Consider the following 25120-nt stretch of genomic DNA (forward strand, 5'->3'; position numbering starts at 1 on the left):
TTCTGTTGGCTTTAGTCTTTTTTGTTGCTCTTTTTCTGGCTCCCTTAGGTTTAAGGTTAGATTGTGTAGTTTGACCTTATTTATTTCTTAAGACAGGCTTGGACTGTACTATAGTATCCTCGTAGGATTTCCTTTGTTGCAGTCCAAAGGGTTTGGATTTTTGTGTTTAATTTTTATTTGCGTTCATGTATTTTTTTTAATTCTTTCTTTTTTTAATTTCCAAGTTAACTTCATTTTTTAGTAGGATGCTCTGTAACCTTTATGTATTTGTGGTCTTTCCATTTTTTTTCCTTGGGATTGACTTCATGTTTTATAGTGCTGTGGTCTGAAAATATTATGCATGATCTCAGTCTTTTGTACTGCTTGAAGTCTAATTTGTGACACAGTATTTGATCTATTTTGGAAAATTTTCCATTTGCACTTGAAAAGAATGTGTATTCTTCCACTTTAAGATGGAATGTTTTGAATATATCTGTTAAGTCCATCTGGTCCAGTCTTGTACCTTGTTGATTTTCTATTTAGATGACCTTTCCAGATTTGTAAGTGCACTTTAAAGTCCCTTACTATAGTTGTATTATTAATGAGTTTCTTTATGTTTGTTATTAATTGCTTTATGTATTTGGGTGCTCTCACATTGGGACATTAATATTTATAATTGTTAAACCTCATTAACGGATAAACACCTTAATTATGATACAATGCCCTTCTTCATCTCTTGTTACAGACTTTTTTTTTTTAATGTAGTTTGTCTTGGGACGCCTGGGTGTCTCAGTCAGTTAAGAGTCTGACTTTGGCTAAGGTCATGATCTCATAGTTTGTGGGTTCAAACCCCACATTGGGCTCTGTGCTGACAGCTCAGAGCCTGGAGCCTGCTTAAGATTCTGTGTCTCCTCTCTCTTTGCTCCTTCCCTGCTCACACTCTGTCTCTCAAAAATGAATACATATTTTAAAGAGCTAAATGTAGTTTGTCTGATATAAGTGTGGTTACTCCTGCTTTCTTTTGACATCCATTAACATGGTAGAAAGTTCTCCATTCTCTCATTTTCAATCTGCAGGTGACTTTATGTCTAAAATTAGCCTCTTGCAGGGGGTTTAAATGGATATTTAAAAACAAAAAACAAAAACCCATTCTGATACCTTATACATTTTATTGGATAGATATGAATTTAGTGTCATGTATTATCTTTAGAATTGGTATTTCTGGTGATGTTCTCTGGTCCTTTCCAGTTTTTGTTGCTTTGGTCTTTTCTTTTATCCACTCAAGGAGTTCCCTTTGAAATTCCTTGCAGTGCTGGTTTAGTGGTCATGAACTCCTTTAGTTTTTGTTCATGTAGGAAACTCTTTAGTTCTCCTTCTATTCTGAGTGATAGCCTTGCTGGATAAAGAATTTTCCCATTCAGTATGTTGAAAGTATTCTGCTCTCCCCGCTTTTTAGCCCACTATGTTTATTTGATTAGAACTTCTGTGAACCTGATCTCTCTTCCTTTATAGGTTAAAGACTTTTTTTCCTTTTCTGATTTAAGGATCCTTCCCTTGTCTGTGTTTTCGTGAATGTGACTATGAGATGCTTTGGCCACGATTGGCTTTTCTTGAATTTAATGGTTGTTCTCTGTGTTTCTTGGATTTGGTGTCTGTTTCATTCCCCAGATTAAGAAGTTTGTAGGTCTCATTTTTTTTTAATAAACCCTTGTCCCTCTTTCTTTATTTTCATCTTCTAGAACTCCTATGATATGAATATTATTATATTTTAATGTCACTGATTTTGCAAGTATGACTTTGTGGTTTCAGCTTTATTATTTTCCATAATTTTATCTTCTATATCACTGATTTGCTCCCCTGCTTCATCCATCCTCATTATTATAGCATTCATTTAGGATTGCATCTTGGTTATAGCATTTAAAAAATAATATTTATTTATTTTTGAGAGACAGAGAGACAGAGTACAAATGGGAGAGGAGCAGAGAGGGAGACACAGAATCCAAAGTAAGTTCCAGGCACTGAGCTGTCAGCACAGAGCCTGATGTAGGATTCAAACCCACAAAACATGAGATCATGACCTGAGCTGAAGTTGGAGGCTTAACTGACTGAGCCACCCAGACACTCCTCAGTTACATTTTTAATTTTGGCCTGCCTAGGTTTTATTCTTTTATCGCTGCAGTATGCTTTCTTCAAGCCCAACTAACATCCTTATACTATTGTTTTAAATTCTATTTCAGAAAACTTACTTACATCTGTATTGATTAAGGCCCTGGACGTCATTTCCTCCTGTTCTTTGTTTTGAGATAATTCCTCTCTCTTGTCATGTTGAATAAAAAGAAAAAAAAAGAAAAATAATGAAATTAAAATAAAAAATTGAAGATAAATAAAAAATAAAAAATACATAAGGGAAGCTAGATTCTAAGTTTGTGTTTGGTTACAAGAAAATTGATAGAAAAAAAGGTAGAAAGAAAGAAAAAATAAAAAAAATTAAAATTAAAAAAGTTTTCAAATTAAAAAAATATTTTTTTTAAATTGGAAAATCCTCCTTGTGAATCAATCAATCAATCAAACAAAACAAAAACTAAACAAGAAAACACGCAAATAAACAAACAAAAAACCGCAAAGAATGGTAGATCTTTTTTTACCCTGGAGCAGAAACTTTGCAGTTCTCTATGATCCATAGACTTGGTGTGGGCAGTGGGTTCATGCTGGTCTTTTGGGAGTGGAGCCTACTGCTCTTATTCTCAGGTGCAGTTGCAATAGTGGAGATGTGCCTACAGGGTGCAGGGGATGAGGAGTTTGGTGTAGCAGCTCAGTTCTCCTCTTGGTGTCTCTGTTTAGCTCACTGAGGTAGTGTGTGCAGAGGAAAAATGGCTCCATCCTGTTATCTCATCTAGGGAGCAGGAAATGCATGCCACCCCCCTTTAGTTAGGCCTCAGAGACTCATATACTGTGACTCCTTTTTCCCTGGTTTCCATCAGATCCCTGACTTTACCTTGTCTGTGTCTGAGCTGTCCACCTTCCAACTGGTGCAGCACTCCTGTGTTTTACCTCAGGAGAGTGTGTGTTTCAAAACCCCATGATTCAGACTCCTGCAACTGCTACTGAACTGTTTTTTTGAGGGGGAGTCACCCTGCATTGTGGCCAGTCCTGGCTTTTCACAAAAGACAGCCATGTGACTGAACACTGGATGAGAATTTACGGTAAATTGCAACACACAGCCAGAACCAGGGATTACTGGCATCTGTGACTTTGGTCCTATAATGGTTAGTGGCATAGTTCTATAGTTCCTGCAGACTTCTTTGTCTGACAGGCTGTATCACCCCTCTTAAATGCACTCCAAGCAAGGGAATCTCTTCTTCCTTTTTGACCCTGGGGATCCTTTGGCTGCCTGCTGATAAGACTCCTCTCTACTCTCCCACCAGAGTACTACTCAGTTTCCCAAGCATGAACCTGGCAATGTTACAGGCTATTAAAACTGATACTCAGCACTCTGGCATTTATACAAAACTGATGGTATTGTAACCCTCTTCTTTTTCCCCATTGAAGGTTTTGAGGACTAGTTATCTTGTGCCCTCACCTGTGCATGTTTTCATTCTTTCCCCCCTATGTTTTTTCTCTCTCTCTTCCTTATCTCTCACTATTTCCACCTCAACCAGTGCTCCCTCCTTTGGGAAACCCCTGCAACTCTTTTCTCCCATGAAGTCTATGCAGTTCTTATATTCCACAGGTCACTTTTCTGGTTTGTCGATGCACAGCTTTGTTATCTGAGACTTCTAATCCATTTCTTGGGTGTTCAGAATGATTTGATATTTGTTTAGGTATTTTTGAGGGAAGAGGCAAACTTAGGGTTGTCCTAGTCTTCCACCATCTTATCTCCAACTCAATAATTATTTTAAATGTAAATGGTCTGTATGTTCTAATCAAAAGACAGGATGGAAGAATGGATAAAAAACAAGACACATCTGTGTGTGACCTACAAGATAAACATTTTAGATATAAAGAAACCTAAAGATGGAAAATGAAATAATTGAAAAAACGTTACCATATAAATAGAAATGTTAAAAATGCCATGGTAGTGATCATTATATTAGACAAAAGAGCCTGCAAAATATTATAAAAATGGAAAAAGAATGTCATTACATAATAATATAGTGGCCAATCAAACCAAAGGATATTAAAATTTTAAATATCTGTGAACTTAGCATTGAAGTACCTCAATACACAAAGCAAATATTAGCAGACATAAATTGAGAAATTGATAGTAATACAAAGTAGTAGTTGACTTTAACAGCCCACTTACATAAGTAGATAGATTACCTAGGTAGAAAATTAATAAGGAAACAGTGTAATTGAAGGACACATTAGATCAGAAAAACTTAACAGATATATACAGATTATTCTCTCCAAAAACAATAGAAGGCATATTTTTAAGTGCACAAAAAACATTCGTAAGGATAGACCACATCTTAGACAATAGAACAAGCCTCAATAAATTTTAAAAGGTTGAAATCATATTATGCATTTATCTTAACAATAAAAGAGTGAAACTAGAAATCAATCATGAGGGAAAAAATGGAATGAAAATAAAAACACATGGATGTTAAATAAGTTCCTAAATAGCCAATGGCTCAAAAAGAAATCAATGAATTTTAAAAATAACGCATGGAGATATATGAAAATGAAAGCATGATGTTCAAAACTTTGAAGAGAGAACATAAGGCATTCTAAGAAAGAAATTTATAGTGGTAAAGCATACCTCAAGAAAAATCTCGAATATATAATCTTACACCTAAAAGAACTAGAAAAAGAAAAACACAAACAAAATCCAAGGTCAGTACAAGGAAAACAATAAATTACAGAGCAGAAATGACTTTTTTATAAAAATCAATGAAAACAAAAGCTTGTTCTTTGAAATGAAAAACAAAATTGTTAATACTTTAATCACATCCATCAGAGAGAGACAGAGAGAGACAGAAAGAGAGAGAATAGAAATAAGTAAAATCAGAAACTAAAGCTAAGAAATAACAACACCACAGAAATACAAAGAATTCAAAGAGACTGCTAGGAAATAGCATATGGAAACACATTTGATAACCCAAACTAAATGGATAAATCCCTTTTAAAAAGGTACAATCTTCCAATACTGAACAGCAAGAAAATTTGAATTGACTAATTATTAGCAATTAAATTGAATCAGTAATCAAAACAAAACCTGTCTGGGTATATATATATATATATATACACACACATATATCTTTTCAAATTGGTATTTTGGTATTTCTGTTTCTCTCTCTCTCTCTCTCTCTCTCTCTCTCTATATATATATATATATACATATGTATGTACACACACACACACACACACATATATATATATATATATATATAGCAACCTAGATAAGGTAGATATGGTATCGGTTAGCCTGTTGACAAACACTTAGGTTGCTTCCAGGTATTGGCTATTGTAAATAATGCTGTAATAAATACAGGAGTGTATATATCTTTTCAAATTGGTATTTCTGTTTCTTTGACTAAATAGTGATATTAATGGATCATACAGTAATTCTATTTTTAACATGGGTGGAGCAGGATATTGGTTAAATGAATGAATGCATTCAGTTATTAAATGAATAAATTATAGGAATAAAATGCATGATGTAAGGAGTTTAGTCAATGATACCATAATAGCAATGTATGGGGACAGATGGTAGCTACACTCATGGTGACAATAACATGATATATAAATTTGTCAAATCACTATGCTGTACACATGACATAATGTCGCATTGTGTCAAGTATACTCAAAATGTAAAAAAAAAAAAAAAAAATGTAAACACAGAACCTCCTGACAAATGAGAGCCAAGGATCAATTGATTTCACTGGTAAATTATACCAAGCATTTAAAACTTCCAAATTCAGGAGTGGAGAGAAGATGGCGGCATAGGAGGATTCTGGGCTCACCGCATCCTGCTGTTCACTTAGATTCCACCCACATCTGCCTAAATAAGCCAGAAAACCGCCAGAAGACTAGCAGAATGGAGTCCCTGGGGCCAAGCATAGACAAGAGGCCCATTGAAGAGGGTAGGAAGGGTGGAGAGGTGGTGCACACTGCACAACTGGCTGGAGGGAGCCAGGGCGGTGGAGGGGCAGCCCGCCCAGCAAGGCAGAGCCCTCGAAGTCTGGTTTGGAAACCAGAGGGGCTGGAATGCATGAGTTCTGACAGCCACTGGGACTTAACATCTAGAATGTTATAAGTCAACAACTCTTCTCAGAGAACAGGAGGGCAAGAGGACACCAGGAGGGAGAGGTGTTGAACCCTGGAAGACAGAGCTCAGCTCATCAGGGAACAAAGGCACTGGCCAGCGCCATCTCCCTCTCCCATCCTGCAGCCAAAATTCCAAAAGAAACCAGTTCCCTCACCAAACGTGCTTGCACTGTGCAAACACCCAAAGCTGTGCTTCTGTGGATCATCTCTCTGAATGGTCTGCCTCCCTCCCAGTGCAGCAGGGCCCCTCCTGCTGGGGACACGTATGGCAAAGTGAGCTAACCCTGCCCGCCCACTCTTGTGCATATTGTAGATCCACCCCAGCTAATATGCCAGATCCCATCAAAACAGAACCACAAGCCTGGCAGTGTACAAGTAGCCCAGACAGGGGCCACACCACTCCACAGTTGAGTCCTGCCCCTGGGAGAGGGGAAGATAAGGTACACATCAGTCTGCCTGTGGCCCCAGCAGTGGGCTGGGGACAGACATCAGGTCTCACTGCGGCCCGTCCACCAACACAAGTTACTCCAGACAGCACAGGGGAAGTGCCCTGCAGTTCCGCGCCACCCCAGGGACTATCCAAAATGAGGAAACGGAAGAATTTTCCTCAAAACAAACTCCAGGAAGTAGTGACAGCTAACAAATTCATCAAAAACAATTTAAGCAATATAAAGGAAAAAGAATTTAGAAAAATAGTCATAAAATTAATCAATGGGCTTGAAAAAAGTATAGAGGACAGCAGAGAATCTATTGCTACAGAGATCAAGGACTAAGAAATAGTCAGGGGAGCTTAAAAATGCGATACAAGGTGCAAAATAAAATGGAGGCGACCATAGCTCAGATTGAAGTGACAGAGGAGAGAATAGGTGAATTAGAAGATAAAACTATGGAAAAAGAGGAAGCTGAGAAAAAGAGAGATAAAAAAATCCAGGAGTATGAAGGGAGAATTACAGAACTAAGTGATGCAATCAAATGGGAAAATATCCACATAATAGGGATTCCAGAAAAGGAAGAGAGAGATAAGGGGCTGAAGGTGTACTTGAACAAATCATAGCTGAGAACTTCCCTAATCTGGGGAAGGAAAAAGGCATTGAAATCCAAGAGTCACAGAGAACTCCCTTCAGACATAACTTCAATTGATCTGCATGCCATATCATAGTGAAACTGAGAAAAACAAGGATAAAGAGAAAATTCTGAAAGCAGCTGGGATAAACACACTCTAACATATAAAGGGAGAACCATAAGACGAGTGGCAGACCTATATATTGAAACTTGGCAGGCCAGAAAGGAATGGCAGGAAATCTTCAATGTGATGAACAAAGAAAATATGCAGCCGAGAATCCTTTATCCATCAGGTCTGTCATTCAGAATAGAAGGAGAGATAACAGTCTTCCCAACAAACAAAAACTGAAAGATTTCATCACTACTAAAACAGCCTTACAAGAGATCCTAAGGGGGATTCTGTGGGTGAAATGTTGTGAGGACCACAAAGTACCAGAGACATCACTACAAGCATGAAACCTACAGACATCACAATGACTCTAAAACCATATCTTTCAATAATAACACTGATGTAAATGGACTAAATGCTCCAACTAAAAAACATAGGGTATCAGAATGGATAAAAAACTAAGACCCATCTATTTGTTGTCTACCAGAGACTCATTATAGGCCTGAGGACACCTTCAGATTGAAAGTGAAGGGATGGAGAACTATCTATCATGCTACTGGAAGTCAAAAGAGAGCCAGAGTAGCCATACATATATCAGGCAAACTAGACTTTAAATTAAAGGCTGTAACAAGAGATGAAGAAGAGCATTATAAAATAATTACAGGGTCTATCCATCAGGAAGAGCTAACAATTATAAATGTCTATGCACCGAAAACTGGAGTCCCAAATATAAAAAACAATTAATCACAAACATAAGCCACCATATTGATGAGAATGTGGTAATTGCAGGGGACTTTAATACTACAATTACAACACTGGATAGATCATCTAGACACAGGATCAATAAAGAAACAAGGGCCCTGAATGATATACTGCATGAGATGGACTTGACAGATAAGTTTAGAACTCTGCAACCCAAAGCAACAGAAGATACTTTCTTCTCGAGTGCACATGGAACATTCTCCAAGATAGATCACATACTGGGTCACAAAACAGGCCTTCATAAGTATAAAAATTGATATGCCATGCATACTTTCAGACCACAATGCTATGAAGCTTGAAATCAACCACAGGAAAAAGTCTGGAAAACCTCCAAAAGCATGGAGGTTAAAGAACACCCTACTAATGAATGAATGGGTCAACCAGGCAATTACAGAAGAAATTTAAAAATATACAGAAACAAATGAAAATGAAAATGCAACAATCCAAACGCTTTGGGATGCAGCGAAGGCAGTCCTGAGAGGAAAATACATTGCAATTCTGGCCTATCTCAAGAAAAAAGAAAAGTCCCAAATAAAAAATCTAACAGCACACCTAAAGGAAATAGAAGCACAACAGCAAAGACACCCAAAACCCAGCAGAAGACAAATAACAAACATCAGAGAAGAAATCAACAATATAGACTCTAAAAAAAACTGTAGAGCAGATCAATTAAACCAAGCGAGTTTTCTTGAAAAAATGAACAAAATTGATAAACCTCTTGCCAGGCTGCTCAAAAAGAAAAGGGAGATGTCCCAAATAGATAAAATCATGAATGAAAATGAAATTATTACAACTAATCCCTCAGAAATACAAGCAAATATATGGGAATGCCATGAAAATTTATATGCCAACAAACTGGACAACCTGGAAGAAATGGACAAATTCCTAAGCACCCACACACTTCCAAAACTCACACAGGAAGAAAGAGAAAACTTGAACAGACCCATACCCAGTGAAGAAATTGAATCAGTTATCAAAAATCTCCCAACTAATAAGAGTCCAGGACCAGATGGCTTCCCAGGGGAATTCTACCAGACATTTAAAGCAGAGATAATACCTATCCTTCTCAAGCTGTTCCAAAAAATAGAAAGGGAGGGAAAACTTCCAGACTCATTCTATGAAGCCAGCATTACTTTGATTCCTAAAACAGAGACCCAGCAAAAAAAACACAACTACAGGCCAATATCCCTGATGAATATGGATGCAAAAATTCTCCATAAGATACTAGCAAATTGAATTCAGCAACATACAAAAAGAACTATTTACCATGATCAAGTGGGGTTCATTCCTGGGCTGCAGGGCTGGTTCAACATTCGTAAATCAATCAATGTGATACATCACATTACTAAAAGAAAAGAACTGTATGATCCTCTCCATCGATGCAGAAAAAGTATTTGACAAAATTCAGCATCCTGTCTTAATAAAACCCTCGAGAAAGTTGGGATAGAAGGAAAATACTTAAACATCATAAAAGCCATTTATGAAAAGCCCACAGCTAACATCATCCTCAATGGGGAAAAACTGAGAGCTTTCCCCTGAGATCAGGAACACGACAGGGATGTCCACTCTCACCGCTGTTGTTGAACATAGTGTTGGAAGTGCTAGCATCAGCAATCAGACGACAAAGGAAATCAAAGGCATCAAAACTGGCAAAGATAGGGGCACCTGGGTGGCTCAGTCGGTTAAGCGGCCGACTTCAGCTCAGGTCATGATCTCGCGGTCCGTGAGTTCAAGCCCCGCATTGGGCTCTGTGCAGACAGCTCAGAGCCTAGAGCCTGTTTCAGATTCTGTGTTTCTCTCTCTCTGACCCTCCCCCATTCATGCTCTGTCTCTCTCTGTCTCAAAAATAAATAAACGTTAAAAAAATTTAAAAAAAACTGGCAAAGATGAAGTCAAGCTTTCACTTTTTGCAGATGACATGATATTATACATGGAAAACCCAATAGACTCCACCAAAAGTCTGCTAGAACTGATACATGAATTCAGCAAAGTCTCAGGATACAAAATTAATGTACAGAAATAAGTTGCATTCTTATACACTAAAAATGAAGCAAGAGAAAGACAAAGAAACTGATCCCATTCACAACTGAACCAAGAAGCATAAAATACCTAGGAATAAACTTAACCAAAGATGTAGAAATTTGTATGCTGAAAACTATAGAAAGTGCATGAAGGAAATTGAAGAAGATATAAAGAAATGGAAAAACATTCCGTGCTCATGGATTGGAAGAATAAGTATTTTCAAAATGTCAATACTACCCAAAGCTATCTACACATTCAATGCAATCCCAATCAAAATTGCACCAGCATTCTTCTCGAAGCTAGAACACACCATCCTAAAATTTGTGTGGAACCACAAAAGACCCCAAAGAGCCAAAGTAATATTAAAGAAGAAGACCAAAGCGGGAGGCATCACAATCCCAGGCTTTAGCCTCTACTACAAAGCTGTCATCATCAAGACAGCATGGTATTGGCACAAAACAGACACATAGACCAATGGAATAGAATAGAACCCCCAGAACTAGACCCCCAAACGTATGGCCAACTAATCTTTTACAAAGCAGGAAAGAATATCTAATGGAAAAAAGATAGTCTCTTTAACAAATGGTGCTGGGAGAACTGGAAAGCAACTTGCAGAAGATTGAAACTAGACCACGTTCTCACACCATTCTCAAAAATAAACTCAAAATGGAGGAAGGACCTGAATGTGAGACAGGAAACCATCAAAACCCTAGAGGAGAAAGCAGGAAAAAATCCTCTCTGTCCTCAACCACAGCAATTTCTTACTTAACATATCTCCAAAGGCAAGGGAATTAAAAACAAAAATGAACTATTGGGATCTATTGAAGATAAAAATCTTTTGCACTCCAAAGGAAGCAATCAACAAAACTAAAAGGCAACCAACAGAATGGGAAAATGCATTTGCAAATGACATATCGGACAAAGGGCTAGTATCCAAAATCTATGAAGAGCTCACCAAACTCCACACCCGAAAAACAAATAATCCAGTGAAGAAATGGGCAGAAAACATGAGTAGACACTTCTCTAAAGAAGACATCTAGATGGCCAATAGGCACATGAAAAGATGCTCAACGTCGCTCCTCATGAGGGAAATACAAATTAAAACCACATTCAGATACCCCCTCATGCCAGTAATAGTGGCTAAAATGAACAAATCAGGAGACTATAGATGCTGGCAAGGATGTGGAGAAAAAGGAACCCTCTTGCACTGTTGGTCGGAATGCAAACTGGTGCAGCCACTCTGGAATACAGTGTGGAGGTTCGTCAAGAAATTAAAAATAGATCTACCCTATCTCTGAGCAGTAGCACTGCTAGGAATTTCTCCAAGGGATACAGGAGTGGTGATGCATAGGGGCACTTGTACCCCAATGTTTATAGCAGCACTTTCAACAATATCCAAATTATGGAAAGAGCCTAAATGTCCATCAACCTATGAATGGATAAAGAAATTGTGGTTTATATACACAATGGAATACTACGTGGCAATGAGAAAGAATGAAATCTGGCCATTTGTAGCAACGTGGATGGAACTGGAGAGTGTTATGCTAAGTGAAATAAGTCATACAGAGAAGGACAGATTCCGTATGTTTTCACTCCTATGTGGATCCTGAGAAACTTAACAGAAACCCATGGGGAGGGGAAGGAAAAAAAAAGAGGTTAGAGAGGGATGGTGCCAAAAAAAAATAAGAGACTCTTAAAAACTGAGACAAACTGAGGGTTGATGGGGGGGTTGGAGGGAAGGGAAGGTGGGTGATGGGTATTGAAGATGACACCTGTTTGAGCACTGGGTATTGTATGAAACCAATTTGACAATAAAATTCATATTAAAATAAATAAATAAATAGATAAATAAATAAATAAAACTATAAAACTTCCAATTAATTCTATTAGACCAATATTACCCTAATACCAAGACTAGACAAAGTCATTGCAAAATATGAAAAATATAGGCCAATACCCCAATTGAACACAGAAGCAAAAATCCTCAGCAGAACATCAACAAATCACATTTAACAATACATTAAAGTGATAATTCACCATGATCAAGTGAAATGTATACCAAGGATGGACTAATTGTTCAGTATTTGCAATCAGTCAATGTGATATACTACATCAACAAAACAAAGAATAGAAATCATGTGATCATCTCAGTAAGTTCAGAGAAAAAAATTAACAAAAATTCATTTATAATAAAACATTCATTCATAATAAAAACTAAACAAAGTGGGTTTAGAGGGAACATACCTCAACATAATAAAGGCCATATACAAAAAGAAACAAGTATATAATGACAACAACAGCAAGACAGCTAACATCATATACCGTTGTTAAAAACTGAAATTTTCCTTAAACATCAAGAAAAAGACAAAAATGCTCACTCTTGCCACCTTCTTGCCAACATAGTTCTAGAATTACTAGTTGCAACAATCAGTCAAGAAAATAAATAAAAGTTATCTAAATGGTAATGAAGGAGTTAAGGTGCCATCGATTGTAGATAACAAAATACTATACATAGAAAACCCTAAAAACGTAAATAAAACACTATTAGAAGTGATACATTAATTCATTAAAGTTTCAGGATACAAAATTAATACACAATAATTAATTGGGTCTTTAAACATAGTAATGACATGGTAGAAAGAGAAATTTAAAAAAAATTCTGTTTACAATTTCCCCCAAAAGAATAAAATATCTAGGGATAAAATTAAATAAAGTGGTGCAAGACCTATATATTCTGAAAAGTATAAAACATTGATGAAAGAAGTTGAAGATGACACAGATGAAAATATATTACATGCTTATGTATTACTGTTAAAACTACTATATTACCCAATGCAATCTACAGATTTAATATAATCCCTATGAAAACACCAATAACATTTTTCACAGATATATAACAAATAATTTTAGAATTCACATGGAACCACAAAAGACCGTGAGTAGTCAAAGCAAATTGAGAATGAAGAGCAGAGAGCTGGGTACGTCACAATCCCTGATATCACAATACTTTACAAAGCTGTAGTAATCAAGAGAATTGTACTAGTACACAAATAGACACATAAATCAATGGGCCAGAATAGAGAACCCAAAACGAAGCCCATGCTTACATGGTCAGTTAATCTATGACATAGGAGGCAACAATATACAATAGGGAAAAGGCAGTCTCTTCAATAAATGGTGCTTGAAAAAATGGACAGCTAAATGCAAAAGGATGAAATTGGACAATTTTCTTACACAACACACAAAAAATAAGTCAAAATGGATTAAGGACTTAAGTATGAAACATGAAACCATAAAACTCCCAGAAGATAACATAGTTAATAATTTCTTTGAAATCAGCATAGGGACTTTTTTCAGAGAAGGGAGCAGAAGCAAAATTAAACTATTTGAATTACACCAAAATTTTACAGAAAATTAATAGTGAAGAAAATCATCAACAAAACAACCCACTGAATGGGAGAAGATATCTCCAAATTATATATCTATTAAGGGGTTACTATCCAAAATATATTTAAAAATTCATACAAATGAACACCAGGGGGAAAAATAATGTGAATAAAAGTGAGCAGAGGACCTGAATAGACATATTTCCAAAGGAGACATACAAGCCATACAGATGGCCAACAGATGCAAGAAAACAAGCTCAACATTACTAATTATCAGGGATATGGAAATAAAACCACAAGAGATCTCACCTTACACCTGTCAGAATAGCTAGAATCAACAAGACAATAAATAACAAATGTTGGCAAGGATGTGGAGAAAAAGGAACTCTTGTACATTGCTTGTGGGAATGCAAATTGTTGTACCCATTGTGGAAAACACTATGGAGGTTTCTCAAAAATTAACAATAGAAATACCATATGATTCAATACTTCTACTACTAGGCATTTATCCAAAGAAAATGAAAGCACTAATTTGAACAGATATACAAACCGCTATGTTTATTGCAGCATTATTTACCATAACCAAGATGTGGTAGTAACCTAAGTGTCCATCAATAGATAGATGATAAAGAATATGGGGTACACACCCCATACGTGTGCACACACACGTATGCACACACACAATGGGATATTACTCAAATGTGTGCACTTGGATGGCTCAGTGACTAACATCCGACTTTTGATTTCGGCTCAGGTTGTTATCTCACAGGTCTGAGATCAAGCCCCACGTTAGGATCTGCAGTGACAGCACAGAGCCTTCTTGGTACTCTCCCCATGCCCCCCCTTTTCTCGCTCTCCTTCCCTCCCTCATGCTCTCTTTTTCTCTTTCACAATAAATACTTTCTAAAAATGAGTATTACTCAGACATAAAAAAGGTTGAAATCATGCCATTTGAGACAACATGGACGGATGGAGAAAGTATTATGATAAATGAAACAAATAAGACTGAGAAAGACAAATACAATATAATTCCACTCATAAGTGGAATCTAGGGAAAAATGAATAAAAATAAAACCATAATAGAACCTATAAATGCAGAGAAGACACTGATGGTTGCCATAGGAAAAGTGGGTGGGGGGTGGTAAAAATGAGTGAAGAAGAGTGAAAGACACAGGCTTCCAGTTATGAAAAGAAGAAGTCACAGGATAGAAGAATACAGTATAAGGAATACAGCCAATGATATTTTAATAGTTATGTAATAGCACCAAGAGTATCTACACTTGTGAACATAGCATAACATAAAAACTTGTCATATCACTAAATTGTACACCTGAAACTAACGTGACATTGTGTATCAATTATACTCAAATTTAAAATAAAAATAAAGTGCAATAAAATAAAAAAGAATATGTGAAATAATATAATAGTATATAATATTAATACAATGTATTCTATAATATATAATAATATACTATATATTTTAATAATACATAATAATTATATTTTATAATACATTAATATGTAACATATTAATATATAACATATAATTATAATATGTAATAATAAACTTACTGACTTCTGCAAAGACCTAACCTCTAAATGCCATCACATTTGGGTTTAGAGTACAGATTATAGCAACTTGGGGAAATGCAGTTGAATCCATAGGACACAGCAAGGGCACACTAGAGAAATCAAAGACCTGAGACCTTTGGAGAGTTGTTGGTTGCAGAGTCTGAGTTGGCAGTAAGGGACCCTTTTGTTATGGAGTATCCTTCTCATTACGCTTGAACCATATGGGAAATATATGCTGCCCATCATATTTACCTTTGCTTTTTCAATAGAGATGCAGGTTCCCAGTTGAGGAATGATGCTTTTGTCAGAAACATATTAACAGTTCCTATAAACCAAAAATTAGATCTGCCAGCAGATGTTTTGAGCTCCTTATGCCAGCATGTTCCTTGTGGGAAAATGTCAAACTACTTTGTATCTTTATGCTGGAAAGAAACTATATTTATTGAACTAGTCATTCTTGCTAGATATTTCTTGGTATTCTATCAAATGATCCACCTACACTCTGCTATAGGAAGCCAACCTGTGTGAATGATATCTGAGAGTCCCCTTCATTCTGCCATCTGATGGAGTGTAGCTCATGGAATTTGTCTTAAGTGACTGTGTCCTATATTCCTCTTTTCCTACAGGTATTAAGTACTTGTTCCTCTAGCTATTAAGAGTACAAGCTTTGATCTTGGCTGAGGAAAACTGTTTAGACAAAGGTCATCATCCCTTCCTGGTAGCAGGCCCCATTCAATCAGTATTTTTGTGAGACCCCGACTCTCCTCAGTGTAGCTGAGACCTTGGTTGTGACTATCCTACAGTTCAACATCTCCCTGTACCCAATTATGTTTCCTTTATTGTATGGGTATTGATCTTTATAATAGTCCCCAATAAATGTCCTGCATAACAAAATCTTTCTTACAAGTGTGCCCCATGGGGCTGGTTTAAAAAGAGAGTCATATTTATTCCCTTTGCTTACTTCCAGCTGGTTTGTGGCTTCCTGTATCTGCTATTTGATGCCTATGTGTAGTCTGGAAACTATTCCATCCCCACATACTTTCAAGGGGAGTGGTGGCAAAACTTTCTTTTTTCGCTAAAATGGAGGTTAGTTACAACCTCTTTAGGTTTCCCAAAATTATGTTCACGCATTTATAAATATTCCTAAATTAATCTCAATTTAGATAACCAGGTTCATTGTAAATTCATTGTAATTTTCTTTTTTTAAATTTTATTTTTATTTTTTTATTTTTTTATTTTTTAATATATTAAATTTACTGTCAAATTGGTTTCCATACAACACCCAGTGCTCATCCCAAAAGGTGCCCTCCTCATTACCCATCACCCACCCTGCTCTCCCTCCCACCCCCCATCAACCCTCAGTTTGTTCTCAGTTTTTAAGAGTCTCTTATGCTTTGGCTCTCTCCCACTCTAACCTCTTTTTTTTTTTTTCTTCCCCTCCCCCATGGGTTTCTGTTACGTTTCTCAGGATCCACATAAGAGTGAAACCATATGGTATCTGTCTTTCTCTGAATGGCTTATTTCACTTAGCATCACACTCTCCAGTTCCATCCACGTCATTGTAATTTTCTTATAGAGTTCGTAGTGATATGTGTCTTTCCTCCTGTGGCATGAAGCTTATCTGTTCCTAGTTCTCTTGTCCTCAGGGAATCTGAAGAACATTTGATCTACATAGTGCACAGTCTATTTGCCCCATCAGAGAGTGGCAACTCTGTTTTACTAGAACATTGCTTTGATGTCCCTGTGGTCCTAGGCACAGTAAAATTCAAAACAAAAAAATATAAATATTTCCTTAAAATTATATTTTCACCCTAACTTGAAACTTGATATACTACCTGTCTATAATGTGCTTCTTAGACTTAGCTAGGAATTTGTAGCTTTTTCCAAAAAAATAATATAGTTTAACTTAATGTAGATTTCACTAAGGTGGTCAGTTATGTTCTAAATCAGAGTAGGATTACCACCTTGATAAGATTGAACATTCACAGGCAGAAATTTAACTAAAATGCATAATGTGCTTCCCTCCTAAACAACAAAAAAAATAGCAATTCTTACATCTCACATGAATTAAGTAATTATGTTATCTCACATCTGTAGAGACAACATTTTCCATCAACTATTCCATGAGAGATTTTGATTTTAATTTTACAATTGTGGAATGTGATCCTTACATATATTCTTTTTACAAGTTTTTATTTAGGGCACATGGGTGGCTCAGTCTGTTGAGCATCTGAATTCAGCTCAGGTCATGATCTCAAGTGAGTTTGGGCCCCGTGTTGGGCTCTGTGCTGACAGTTCAGAGCCTGGAGCCTGCTTCAGATTCAATCTCTCTAAAAAATAATAAAATAAACATTTTTTAAAAGTTTTAAATTCCAGTCACTAACATACAGTGTAACATTAGTTTCAGGAGTACAATATAGCGATTGAACATAACCATGCCTTACTTGGTGCTCATCACAGGTGCACTCCTTAAAACCCATCACCTATTCTTCTACATATTCTTAGACAAGCCAAAGCAAGTGGAGTAGTAAAAATGTAGCCAAGAAAAAAAGGTTTTCTTGGAAGCTGAAAATACATAGTATAAACAATAACAAAATCATTGAAAACAACCCATGTAGATTCAAACTGCAAAGTGCTTGACATAATAAATGCATTCTGTTCTGTTGTTGCTATTATCATATATTTATAACTTAACAAACATAAAGTAAAAGAAAATAAAATCATATAGATTCAAGCTAGCCAACTGATAACACAGCAATCAAATTAAGTTTAAAAAGAAAAAAAAATGGCTAAATCCTACCATGAGATTTTTAATTACTCATTTCAATTACTGTTTTTGACAAAAGCTAATCTCTCAATAATCCACTCTGTATTTCCCCCCATCAAAGTTTCTACAAGTAATGCAAGTATCACATTACTTCATTTCTTAATGTATTTTTAAATCATTCTTTTTCAAGGAAATTTATTTACATTTTAATTTCACTTGTAGAAGATTCTTATTTTAAATTTAATGAATCACAGATTTCTGAAAGAATGTAGGAGACTGAGAATCCTTAAAATCTTTGAAAATTACACATTTCTGTCATCCAAAGATTCAGACTTACGAAGGTCTGCTATACTAATAAGATAGTATTTTTAACATAAGATATCAATTAGGTCACACCCCTTAATAGGGAAGTCTAGACACTGATACGAGTGAGTTTGATGCTGTCAGACTATAACACCCTTCCTCCTCCCAGAGAGATGCATTAGGATGATCCTGCTTGGAGGGGCTACAGAGCCAGCTTGTTGAGGTCATCATTTTCATCTATGTAGTAGGTCACAGAAATTTCTAATATTTAGTGGTTTGTTTACTAGTTCTGGACTCCAGAAAATCCAAAGTTACATTACTTTGTTTATGTAGTTTTACAAATAAAATTTTCTATCCCACAATATAAAAAACTAAAAGGTATGCTAGCTGGCACAATCACCACATTAAAACTCTTGCAGTAATTTGTCAGTTTACTCAAATATGCGATTTAGCAGCTATTATTTTATTTTTACCAGAACAGATTGATTAATCATCCCAGTATTCTGAGGGAAAAAAAGTTACATTTTTTTTTTATGTTAAGATGGGGTAACAGGTCTCAGAAAACTACAGAAGGAAAAATATCAACATGTTATAAGTTTTCTGTGATTACACTATGAGAAAAAAAGAGGAGTATGAAAAACACATTGTTTTATAATTTAAAGATCCCAATTTCAACACCATTCTAAGTGAAAAACTGAAAACATAAGAAATGGTATCTGTTTTAAACCAGAGAGAATAAAGGAAAAATATTTGTTCAGAGTACTAAATTTTTCAGTTTTAAACTAGAGAGTGTTGAGCTTTTATTCTTCCACTTAATGCCATTTTAGATATTTTATTTGCAGGGCAAGTTAATTTCTCATTTGGATTTTCAACCACTTTGTATGAATAGTCATTAGTTAAGAATTATCCCTTAGAATTCTCTTTGTGTGGGTTTACTAACATTGGTGAAACATTGTGTCTCTTGAATAAAATGAAAATACAGTTAAGAATTTTAATACCATAAATAATTTAACATTATTATTTCTTGGAAAAATATAATTTCCTACTAGTTGATCTTACTAGTAAATACTATAAACAAAATAGCATGTTGAATAAACAATTAAATTCATGATAATGGATTGTTTTTATATATATTTCACCTTAAAATAATTCATAGATACATAGCCTATCTTCATTCAAAACTTAAGCACTAATAATTCCAAATATAAAAAAAACCAAAATTATAAACTTTACAAGAAAAAGTATTTGCTAAGCATAATAATAAATTTAGTCATGATGAATCTCTAATCACATATACAGCTTTCTTGCATGTATGTAAAGGGAAGAAAAAAATAGTTCAAATAGCTGTATTATTTTACTATATCTATTTACATTATAAAAATTTTTAAAAAATCAAAAATTCCACTAACTTTACCCTTAAATATACAATCAAAGTGAATGGTAGCAGCCCAAATGTCCATAGATAGAATTGCTTAAAATAGAAAATGTTGTATATGCATACAAAAGGAATACTATTCACTTTAGAAAGGAAGGAAATTCTGACACGTGTCACAGCATGGGTGAATTTTGAGGACCTGATGTTAAGTGGAACAAGTCAATCACAAAAAGACAACCACTGTATAATCCCACTAATCTAAAAATCCTATTGTAGTCAAATTTATAGAGCCAGAATAGAAGAATAGTGGTTGCCAGTTCCCAGGGGCAGGGAGAATCAAGAAATCATTGTTTAATGGTACTGGGTTCCAGTTATAGATTATGAAGAGTCCTGGGGATAGATATAGGTGATGGTTGCAGAATAATGTGAATATACATAATGTCACTGGAGTAACAGTATATATAAAAATGGGTAAGATGATAACAAAAGTTATTTTAAGAAACTTACTCAAAACTGTGTAGTTATTAAACTACAGACTGAGGACATCTGGGTGACTCAGTCAGTTAAGTATCTGACTTCGGCTCAGGTCATGATCTCACAGTCTGTGGGTTTGAGCCCCGCATCAGGATCTGTGCTGACAGCCCAGAGCCTGCAGCCTGCTTCAGATTCTGTGTCTCCCTCTCTTTTTGCTCCTCCCCCACTCACAATGCGTCTCTCTCTCTCAAAAATGAAAATAAACATTAAAAAAATTAATTATAGATTGACTTTTAAGCATGTTTTATTATTCTTCATGAATTAGAGAGTTTAGAATAATCAAAATAAGAAGGCTTCAAGTCAAAGAAATGAGGAGGGTTTTGAGGTCCTGCAAGAAAGCAGTAGAAACATCCATAATTAAGGAGTTACACAGTTACTAGGTGTACAGAATGAAAGTGTTACATATATGAAGGAGATGACAAAATTTTGGAAATGCAGTGAAGAGGATGTTTGTTTCCAAAATGTTTAACTTTGAAACAATCAACCAAAATCCTAATGTAGAATACTGTCAGACAATGATGATGCTTAAGCAATAGAGTTAGAGACTGAGTGAGATTTTTGCACTGTCTTTCTCTGTCTTGACTGACATTCCAGTATTTGGAGGCATATTTAAATTGTGGGCAAATCGAATGACTGTGGAAAAGGTGGTCTCCTGTCAAGCCACCATTGAATTAGACCACATCTGTGGGATTGAATTAGCATCTTCATCTCTTCAAATATGGTCCTGCTAATTCAGCAATAGCGCTAGAACAATTTCAGTACTAGCAGATCAGAAATGAAAATGACTTTAGAGATTTAGATTCAGGTGGTACTGAAGAAGAAATGAATTTATCTCTGTATTGGATACTAATAAATTTTATTTTCTCTTGTTTACCGAAACAAGATTGTGTCTCAGACTTTGAGGATAAGGGGAAAGAGTATCACTATACAAAATCCCTTTCTACAGTTAATGAAATGTTGCATTCAGTATTACAGTCTTGTACCAGGGAAAAATATTCTAAGAAGGTAATTATTGTGTTCAGTGTATAACTTGATAAAGTCAAACTAAATATGCTAACAATTCCAAATTAAGTTATGTTTCTATCTACAGACGAATTCCTTCCAGTTTCTACAACTAAGAATACAGATTCTCTGCTTTGGAAAGTAAAAATGCCTTCCCAGATTATTCCGTGTCAGGAAAAATTACAAGATTTGGTAGATTGAAATAAATTGTGGTAAGTTAGGTATGCATAGCTCTAATTAACAATTACCTAGCTTTTATATTGCTGAGCACATTAATTTAATTCAGCTTCTAAGAATACTGACCATACATGATAAAAGCAAACAAAAAAATGACAAACTGAATATCTGACTTCTCCATTATATTAATATCAATAGCACAAAGACATGCTTAAAAAATACTTTCAATATATCAAGAAATATGTTTATTGTACCAATTAAGCAAACTAACCATGAGAAGTGTTTATAATGAAAATGAAAAATAGGTGAAATTAATTTCATGCCCAAGTCAAAAAGACTTTGCAATCACAGGTGAATATTTGGAATAGGTTTAAACATCTTCACATGTTCTTTTTATGAAAAAAGAAATGTAATTGAAATAGAGCACTGTAAATGATGAAAACTGCCATCTATTTCCTCATTTCCAGTGTCACTTCTGTTTGAAATCATGAAAAACGGGAACCACCTCAGATTTCATTCTCCTAGGACTATTTAACCACAGAGAAGCCAATCTATTTCTGTTTGTGATGGATCTGAAAACTGCCTTCTCCTCCCTAATGGGCAATTCCCTCATGATCCTCTTGATTCACCAGGATTCCCAGCTCCACACACCCATGTACTTCCTACTGAGCCAACTTTCCCTCATGGACATGATGCTGGTCTCTACCATCTTGCCCAAAATGGCTGCTGACTACTTTACCGGAAAGAAGCTCATCTCCCCTGCTGGCTGTGGGTTGCAGATCTTCTTTCTCACTTTGGGAGGGGGCGAGTGCTTCCTCTTAGCAGCCTATGACCTGTATGTGGCTGTTTGCCACCCACTGTGATACCCCATCCTCATTAACTGGCAAATATACCTGAGAATGACTGTGGGGTCTTGGTTCCTGGGCGCAGCTGATGGGCTCATGCAGGCTGCTACTACCCTGAGTTTTTCATTTTGTTATGCACCTGAAATCAATCATTTCTTCTGTGAGGCCCCTGGTCTGGTGAATTTGGCTTGTGATGACACGTTTGTCTTTGAGTATATAATGTACGTATGTTGTGTGTTAATGCTCCTGGTCCCATTTTCTCTCATTCTGATTTCCTATAGTCTCATCCTTGCTGCAGTTCTCCAGATGCGTTCTGGAGAAGCCGGCCAAAAGGCTTTTACCACCTGCTCCTCACATCTCTCTGTGGTGGGACTATTTTAGGGAGCTGCCATTATTACCTATATGCAACTTAAATCCTAACCATCAGGTCAGCTAACCATGATAAAGTAGTGTCAGTGTTCTATACTATCTTCATCCCTGTACTGAACCCCCTCATCTATAGTCTAAGGAATGGTGAAGTCAAGGGAGCTCTAAGAAAGTATATGGGTCCGTGTGCTATTTAAATCCTTACTAACATTACATTGATCTGCTCCAAATTTCAATGTTACACAAATGAATTCTGTGAGAGTTCCTAGATAAAAGGTATATTTATTATATCTATAATTGTTACTGTCTTATTTGAAATATAGACACAACTCTGTATTTTGGATTTTTTTTTCTTTTTTCATGTATAATTATTTTAAAAATCTTAAAAGTTTGTTGTTTTCATGTTCTTATTTAAATTCCAGTTAGTTAGATACAGTGTAGTATTAGTTACAGGTGTAGAATCTAGTGATTCATCACTTACAAAAACACCCAGTGCACATTATAACAAGTGTCTTCCTTTATGTCCACCACTTTCTTTTTTTTAATTTTTTTTAACGTTTATTTATTTTTGAGACAGAGCATGAACAGGGGAGGGGCAGAGAGAGAGGGAGACACTGAATCCGAAGCAGGCCCCAGGCTCTGAGCCATCAGCCCAGAGCCCGACGCGGGGCTAGAACTCACGGACCGCGAGATCGTGACCCGAGCTGAAGTCGGACGCTCAACCGACTGAGCCACCCAGGCGCCCCAAAGTCCACCACTTATTTAACCCATCCCCTGCCCACCTCCCCTCTAGTAACACTTAGTTTGTTCTGTATAATTAAGAGTCTGCTTTCTAGTATGCCTTTTCTTTCTTAAAGTTCATCTTTTCTTTTTTATTAAACTCTACGTAGGTGAAATCATGTGGTATTTCTCTTTCTCTGACTGACTTACTTCACTTATCAAATTCACGGTAGCTCCATTATACATCCCTGTATACAGCAAGATTCCATTCTTATCACTAAGTAATATTCCATTGTATATCTATCTATATCTATATCTATCTATATCATCTATGTATATCTATTTAAATCATATCTATCTATATCTATACCTATATCTATATCTATCTATATATCTATCTATCTATACCAATACCACTTCTTATCCATTAATCAGCTAATGGACATTTGGGATGCTTCTATAATTTGACTATTGTTGATAATGCAGCTATAAACATTGGGGTTCATGTATTTCTCAAAATCTGTATTTTTTTATACTTTGGGTAAATACCTAGTAGTGCAATTTCTAGGTCATAGAGTAGTCTTATTTTTACCTTTTTAAGGAATTTCCTTCTTTTTCCAAAGCAGCTGCCCAATTTGCATTCACACCAACAAAGTAAGAGGATTCCCCTTTCTCCACATCCTCACCAACATCTGTTGTTTCTTGAGTTGTTAATTTTAGCCATTCTACTTGGTGTGAGGCTAAATCTCATTGTGGTTTTGATCTGTATTTTCTTGATGATTAGTCATGTCAAGCATCTTTTCATGTGTCTGTTGGTCATCTGTATGCCTTCTTGGGAAAAATATCTATTCATGTCTTCTACCTAGTTTTTAGCTGGAATATTTGTTTTCTCAGTGTTGAGTTCTATATATTCTTAAATTTTGATAGTAACCCTTCAGACATGTCATTTGCAAATATCTTCTCACATTCTCTAGGTTACCTTTAGTTTTGTTGATTATTACATTTACTGTGCAGAAGATTTTTATTTTGATAAAACCCCAATAGTTCATTGTTGATTTTGATTCCTTTGCCTCAGGAGACATTTATAGGAAGAAGTTGTTATGGCTAATGTTAAAGAGGTTACTGTCTGTGTTTTCCTCCAGAACCTTGATGGTTTCCTGTCTCACATTTAGGCCTTCCACCCATTATGAATTTATGTTTGTGTATGGTGTAAGAAAGTTGTCCAATTTCATTCTTCCACATGTTAATGTCCAGTTTTCCCAACACCATTTGTTGAAGAGATATTCTTTTTCCCATTGGATATTCTTTCCTGCTTTGTCAAAGATTAGTGGACCATACAGTGGTGGGTCCATTTCTGGGTTTTCTACTCTGTTCCATAGATGATTGATCCATTAATCTATCTATTGATGACTACATATTTGTAATATAACTTAAGGTCCAGATTTGTGATGCCTCCAGTTTGCTTTTCTTTTTCAAGATTGCTTTGGCTATTTGAGATCTCTTGTGATTCTATATAAATTTTGGGATGGTTTGTTGTAGCTCTGTGAACAAAGCTATTGGTATTTTGACAGGGATTGCATTAAATGTGTAGATCGCTTTGGATATTATAGACATTTGAACAATATTTGCTTTTCCAACACATGGACTATTTTTCCATTTCTTTGTGTTATCTTCAGTGTTTTTCATCAGTGTTTTATAGCTTTCATAATACAACTTTGCCTATTTGTTTAAGTTTAGTCCTAGGTATCTTATGGTTTGGTGAAGTTAAATGGGACTGGTTTTTTTATTTGTCTTTTGCTGATTCATTATTATTGTGTGGAAATGCAACAGATTTCTGCATGCGGATTTTGTATCCTGTGACTTTCTAGAATT

At 35.8% G+C, this 25120-nt stretch overlaps 1 pseudogene; it reads left to right on the forward strand.

Annotated features, from left to right (window-relative positions):
- The first annotated feature begins 16239 nt into the window (after positions 1-16239).
- On the forward strand, positions 16240-22725 carry LOC109257157 (olfactory receptor 2T33-like; annotated as a pseudogene).
- Positions 22726-25120: the final 2395 nt, after the last annotated feature.

The sequence above is a fragment of the Panthera pardus genome, unplaced genomic scaffold, assembly GCF_024362965.1.
Source record: "Panthera pardus isolate Hobbes unplaced genomic scaffold, ASM2436296v1 HiC_scaffold_1, whole genome shotgun sequence".
In the NCBI taxonomy this organism is placed as follows: domain Eukaryota; kingdom Metazoa; phylum Chordata; class Mammalia; order Carnivora; family Felidae; genus Panthera; species Panthera pardus.